Here is a 7,290-nt window from a genome sequence, read left to right as displayed (position 1 = left end):
GTTTTTGACAATGCATCAGAGAGATGCTGATTTCAGTTTGTGCTGCTGGTGCTCCATAGATCACTTTACATATCTAGATTATATTAAGTTTAATCAGGTCAGTCTGGACCATTTTTGTAATTCTGTTTTTGTGTTTTTTTGTGGCCCGAGGCATTATGATTTCAGTTTGTCAGTGTGTACATAGGTAAATATGTCTGTCCCATTCTTGTGAATGCAATATCTCAAGATCGCCCTGATGGGATTTCTTCAAATTTTGGCACAAACATCCACTTGGACTGAACAATGAACTGGTTAGACTTTGGTGCTCAAAGCTTAAGTTTTCTGTGACTTTGCCCTTATTCATTATTGTGTATGCTATATCTCAAGAACACCCCAAGGGGATTTCTTCAAATTTGGCACAAACATCCGAGGTCACTTTGACCTCAGGAAACATTCTTTATTTTGTAGTTTTGGACACCAAACCTTTTAAAGTGTTGATGTTCCATGTGTCTGAAATATTGTTTTACTTCTTACTATCAAGTTAGCAAGTGCATTATGTAGACAGTTGTAAATACGTGAAAAACGGAATAGTGGTGGAAACTAACTGCAGTTATGCACTTAAGTATAAATTTTAGGTACTTGTACTGTACTTTACTATTTTTGCTTTATGCTACTTTATACCTCTACTCACTACATCTAAGTGGGAAGTATTCTACTTTTAATTCCTGTACATTTATCTGACGGCAGTAATTAACTTTGCAGATTATCATTTAACATAAAAATAACTAACAAAATGTAATGCTTTATAAAAGAGTCCACAAACTTTTTGACTAATGACACGTCACCTCTGAAGTTTTCACATACAAAGATTAGTCACAAAATATAATTAACTACATAATAACTAGTACTTTTACTTTTGAAACTTCTAAGTACACTGAGAAAATAATACTTCTGTGCTCTTATTTAGGTGTAAGAATTTGAATGCATTCGGGTTTTTTTTTTTTTTTTTTACTTAAGCAAAAGAGCTGAGTTCCTCTTGTAATTTCAATCACAGCAGCAGTTTATTTAGGAGGTGTTTTTGTAACGTGAATTTCTGTCTCATAACTGACAGCAAACTATGCTGTGTCTCTGTTGAGAACACTTTATGGATGCTGTCATGTGCAAATTGTGCAAATATTTGTTGACTTGTATTGTGAATAGTTATATTTATATGTAGTTCAACATATTTTGGCAGTACTGTTGTAAGTTATATTCTTACCAAAAGAGAGGAGGAGATTTTCATTCATTCATTTGTTCCATAAGGACAAGTGACATCACTGACAATATGCTGCATGACTGTAATATGAACCTCTTCCTTTGTCGTGAGTGGATGCTCATGCTTGTGCGTGTGTGTGTGTGTGTGTGTGTGTGTGTGTGTGTGTGTGTGTGTGTGTGTGTGTGTGTGTGTGTGTGTGTGTGTGTGTGTTTGTGTGTGCTTTTTTCTCTTTTGGACTGTGCCCTTACTCAGCAACTTGCAACCATCCGGACTAAAGCAAGGCACACCAGTATAGCCATACAAAGCTTGCACGTGTGTGTGTGCACACTCACACACATACACACACACACACACACACACACACATTAAAGTAACCGGACACTGGTCCCTAATGGGGGTGGAGGGGGAGCTCTGTTTCCTGTTGAGGAAAATATCTGAGATGAAACAAACTGCTGATAGAGACACACTGAGAAGAAAGACAGCAAATGTGATTATCGAAAAAAAAAATCTTGTTTTTTTTTTTTTATTGCAAGGTCTAACTTGTTTTTGAGTTGAAATTTTAAAAACACCCACATGGTAATTCAGAGATATAATAGAAAAGGTATCACAAGTTAAAAACCAGCATTAACTGGGCTAAATTTACTTTATTTATGAAAATGTATGGCAGGCTAACAGCTCCTTTCCCATTTTAAATTCTCTTCCAAATGCAGCAATGTTTTGTCCTTCTTAAGAGTTCACATCTAGTGTGCCCTTTTCAGCCCTCAGTGTCCACAGTCCATTCTGTGTTGGTCAGTTTAGCATTCAGGGATCCTCGTCAACTTGTAAAGTAGGGAAATGTCATGAGACATTGCATATTTATCATGCTGTAAATCAAATTGGCATAACATGAACATGACCAAAAGAAAAGCATAAAAAATGAAAGACTGATATAAACCCCAGACTTTTAGCAGCCTGAGCATTTTGTTCAAATCAAATGGTGTTACCAAACTACTGAAGTTATTATACTCTGAATGAGGTACACTATTTGCATATTGTCCATCCACTGCGGACCATAGCTTGTACTATATTTCAGCATTTTTCCACACTTTTCCATTCAGTTTACATGTATTTCAATACAGCTTCTCACTGATACTGTGACCTTGAAAATCACTAGCAACCAAGAAAACACCTTAGCAACTGTCTTGTCATGCCTGACCTAAAGCTCAGCAAATTCCAAGTGTAAGCAAGCTGTGCTTGTACTGTTAATTTTAGCTAACATCCATATACATACATACATATGAATGCAGATTAAAAAAAGAAAGGCTAACTTGATGCAAAATCATTTTTGGGCGAGAGCTGATGGGTTCTGTAATCAAATTTCAGCCAATGCGCTGTGCTTCCCATTCTTCGTTTATTGTATTGTAAACTATGTTTGGTCAATATTACTCAGACTACAAACAAAGATCAGAGTACTTCCAATACCAAAATCTTATCCCGTTGTTTACAGATTCTGCACACGTGCAGATATCCGTCTATAGAGATTAGTTATGCTCAGGCAGAAATAAAATAATTGTCTAGCTGGCTCTGGCTCTATGGATGCCAGTGTCACTTTGTTAATCTGTCAGTCCTCTGCTTTTTTTGCTGACATTCCAGACTTTTTTCCTCAAATATCTCAACAACTTCTTGTTGGATTGTGTGAAAATTTTATCCATGTGGATGAGTCCTGTTAACTTCAGTGACCCTGTTATTTTTCTTTTAGTGCCACTACCAGGTCAAAGTATAAACATATTCCAGGAAATCTCAACATCTACTAAAAAGATGTTAAAAAAAAAGACTAGAAAAGACTAAAAGGCACAGAATTTTGGTAAAAGGTTCCTCGAACGTATGTCCTAACAATTTTAGTGGTTTGACTTTTCCTCTGAGGCTGACATTTGTAGTTTTGACTGAAATGTCATAACTGCGGATGGACGGTGGTGAAATGTGGCTCAGACATTCATGCTGCCCTCATGATGATTTGTATTACTTCGGTTATCCTCTGACTTTTCATCTAGCACCAGCATCAGGTCAGCACTTTTAAATTCTTCCAATATGTTGGTGTCTGACCAAATACCTGCAGAATGACGTCAACATCAGCTTCAGTTGTGATTATTGCAATGTTAGCATGCTGGCGCCCCAGACTACAATGGCGGAAATGATAGACATCATGTGCTTTGAATCAGCACGTTAACACTGTTATTTTGACCATGTCATCATGATAAAGTTAGCATTTAGCTCTAAACCATTGGGCCTGTCTCACCGAGCAGCTAGCATTGGTTGTACACTCTTAGCCTTTGTTTGACAAGGGCAACCTTTATAATACTACCAACGAAATACAAACTCTTATTCAGATATTTCTTAAATATATCCGTATAATTCAATGAAATGAAATATATAACTGCCTCTCGTTGGTTTACTTTTGATACATTTTTAAACCATTTTATTTAATGTATAAAGATTATATCCTGTTGATCTTTGTTGCTGAATTCATCTATTAGGCTTGGGTGGTATCTATTTTTTCATTCCCTCATACCTTTACAAAATGTATTTTTGTGCAGTAGTGTCTGTAATTTTGATGGTACTGAAAAACATAACATCAGGATTTCTAAATACCTTGGTATGCCATATTACCGTAATATTGGCCAAGCCCATTATCACTGTCTTTATAGTTTGTTTCAATAAAACAATTGTTTTAGTTATAAAAATCTCTGGCCTTCTCTGTAAAATTTCACCCACTAAACAGTTTTAATGTGTGAAAAAAAACTACCAAAAAAAAGCAGTGAGAGTTGATGACAGCTACACAAACATGCATGCAGACACAGTGTTTGTGCATCAGTCTTTTGTGGAATGAATTTCCTGAAATATATCTTTCTGAAGCATGCAACTCTCATGCCAATTAAGTGAAAAATGACAACAGAATGGAGCGAGAGAGGGAGAGAGATGGGGAGATGTTCTGGGTCAGGCAGGGATCAATGTCAAATGGCCTGGTTAACAGCATACAGCTGACAAAGTCATTCATTTCTGCCGGCACTCCACTCTGGACACACTCTTCCTGTGTGCGTGTGTGTGTGTATGTGTGTGTGTGTCATTGTACTGCAGTAGCAAACGCCTGCTGGATGAGGAGGAGGCGTCCCACCCAAGAAGCACATGGTGTCAACTTACACAACACATTACAGTGTGTCTCTCGCGTGACCAACACTGCATGCATGCACGCACGCACGCACACACACGTAGACACACACAGACTTGCCTCATGCTTTCATCTGAAGTGCCTGGCTGAAGAACAGTCAGATATGAAATTTCTTCTCACATCATTCGGTTTGGTTAGTCGTAGGCTGCACTGACAACCAGTTTGAAAAATCGACGTGACACGGCGCACAGCTGAGTCATTGAAATTCGTGAAGTTGCATCAGATGTTGGCTTTGTGTTACAGATTTTAAACTACACATGTTGATATAAGCACGAGGAACACATTTGCTGTATGTGACACACATGTAATTGTGCAAATTATTGCTATTTTGAGGTCAATGTGGCTGATTTTTTGGATTATTTCCTAATTTCACCACTTTTCAAGTTGTGCTCCTTTTCTTCTCACAAAGCCTTCACCCTAGTCACCCCCCACACCTTCTAATTGTTGCTGATATTTGGGTGTAGAGAAGAGTAGAGCCACTGATCCATTAACTGACCAGGCCCAGCTTGATTGGCTCCGGACAAACCCCTGAAATAGCAGGATTGGCTGTCGGCCAAGCGCCCATTTCCTGTGTGTCTGAGAGGAGCTCCAGCCACCGGGGCTCAAATGCATTTCCTGACTGTGTATAAAACTTTTATTAATGACCAGGAGTGCATCAGCAGCTATGCCCACTGGCCCACACTCACTCATTCACTCACTCATCAAGGGAGAGAGAGAGAGAGAAAGGAGGGGATGATGGGAGTGAAAATGAGTTGCAAAGAGACACAATGTGAGACAAGCAGGGGATGGGAGAGGAAGAGGGTGTGTGCGTGAGGGAGAGTGTGTGAGAGATGAAGAGAGACACTGATGGATGGATCAGGAGATGAGGAGATAGAATTAAGTGAAACAAACCAGAGCCGAGACATTAAAAGAGAAAGAGAGATAGGGAGGAGTTTTTCTATAGGCTCACAACCTACAGTATCTCTTACAGTGTAACTTCATTACACTCAAATACACTGCAGGTCACTCAGTACACCTTTCCTCTCCACAAGACATAATGTTGATTTAAAAATATAGGAAGATATTTCCTGAAAAATCAGATGATTGTTTATTACTCTTAAAAAAATATGTCTAGAGCCACACCGCTGGACATAACAGGTGAAGGGAGATTAATCGTAGTAGTATAAGGGACTTGAAATATAAAGTTTGCAGATAACTTCAGGAAATTCAAAATGTTTTATTCACCTTTAAGCATGGAGTTTGTGTTTTTGGCAACACTACCAGCATTGCTCTGGGTGGCAAACTGTCAGTCCACCTCTTTGTCCAAACTTATATATCTCAACAACTATGAGATGGATGACCTTGAAACCTTGTACAGACATCCACATTCACCATATAACATTCATGAGCAATCGGCCTTTCCTCTTATGGCACCATTAAGTGAAATTTGTGGTTTTAAGTAAACAACTTTTGGTTGTAGGGGCTCCCGGTAGCTCACCTGGTAGAGCCGGCACCTCATATTCAAAGATTATGTCCTTGCTGCAGCGCCTGCATGTTTGGTTTCCCTTTGCTGCATGTCGTCACCACTCTCTCCCCCCTTTCATGCTAAAAGCTGTCCCGTAAATTAAAGGCATCTCTTATCAGGTCCAAAATGACAGACCCAAACCCTAACAGACCGAGGAAATTTGTTCCAAAATCCAATTGAATCATTTTTAGAAATAGATTTACCTGACTTGTTTTTGCCTAAGATATTTAAAATTAGACCTGGTGCAAGTCCAAACCCTATAATTCATTTTGCTACTGAAAATGCTCTTATACTGCTAAAACAAATTTTCATGTTGGATAGATCATATATTGGTGCTTCGCATGCCCACTGTTGTTCCGGATCCATCCTGACACCCTATATCTGCCAGTTTGTGCTATAATCAGTCCAATTTTGTGTCCCCCGCATTACCTTGGCTGAGTGTCATCTTCACACAACCCTTGGTGGCTTGTACAGGGAGGTTAGGGAAAAAGCCATGACTAAGCATGGGGGTGCAACTGAAGCCCTGTTTTCTCCCACTCTGAGAAGGATTATCTGTTGAGAACCATACTGTACCGGAAGTTAAGTTTGAGCAGGACAAGCTGTTAGGGAAACAACACTATGTGGCCTTTCATCACACCGTAAATGTGAATGGGGAGCTTCAAATGTGTATAGAGGAGCATAATTACATCAAATGGATGAAAGATGAGAGCTGTCAACGCTTTCCTGGCAGGGTGGGGAGACAGAGGATGAGAGATGGAGGAAGAGAGAGAGAGGCAGAGAGAGTGATGACTGCCATGACTGGTGGAAAACTGAAAATATCCAGACTGATTAGATATAACCTGGACAGTGATTTGGATCTGGTAACCCAAGAGGGCTAAACTATCAGTAGCAGCCTACCAAAAGTAGTATTGTTGTTGAAATGATTGTGGTTGAAAAACATAACAGCTATATATTTGCACTTTATTTTAATTTGTAATGCAAGAAGAGAAATATGAAAGAGAGACAAGTGAAGCAAACAGTGAACATTTTAAGTTTTAGTGTTATTAAGTCTCTATTTTGTGCTTTATACTGTACTGCCTTACCAGTTTCAGCATTTTCAGCTCCATGAATTCCTGGCTGTGTCCTGAGTGGAGGTGGGGGGTTGGTGATTATTTCTGGTATGACTCCATGTACCCACACACACACACACNCAGTTTCAGCATTTTCAGCTCCATGAATTCCTGGCTGTGTCCTGAGTGGAGGTGGGGGGTTGGTGATTATTTCTGGTATGACTCCATGTACCCACACACACACACACGCACACACACACACACACACACACACACACACACACACACACACACACAC

This window comes from Plectropomus leopardus, chromosome 13 (assembly GCF_008729295.1).
Source record: "Plectropomus leopardus isolate mb chromosome 13, YSFRI_Pleo_2.0, whole genome shotgun sequence".
In the NCBI taxonomy this organism is placed as follows: domain Eukaryota; kingdom Metazoa; phylum Chordata; class Actinopteri; order Perciformes; family Serranidae; genus Plectropomus; species Plectropomus leopardus.
This window is presented reverse-complemented; position numbering follows the sequence as displayed.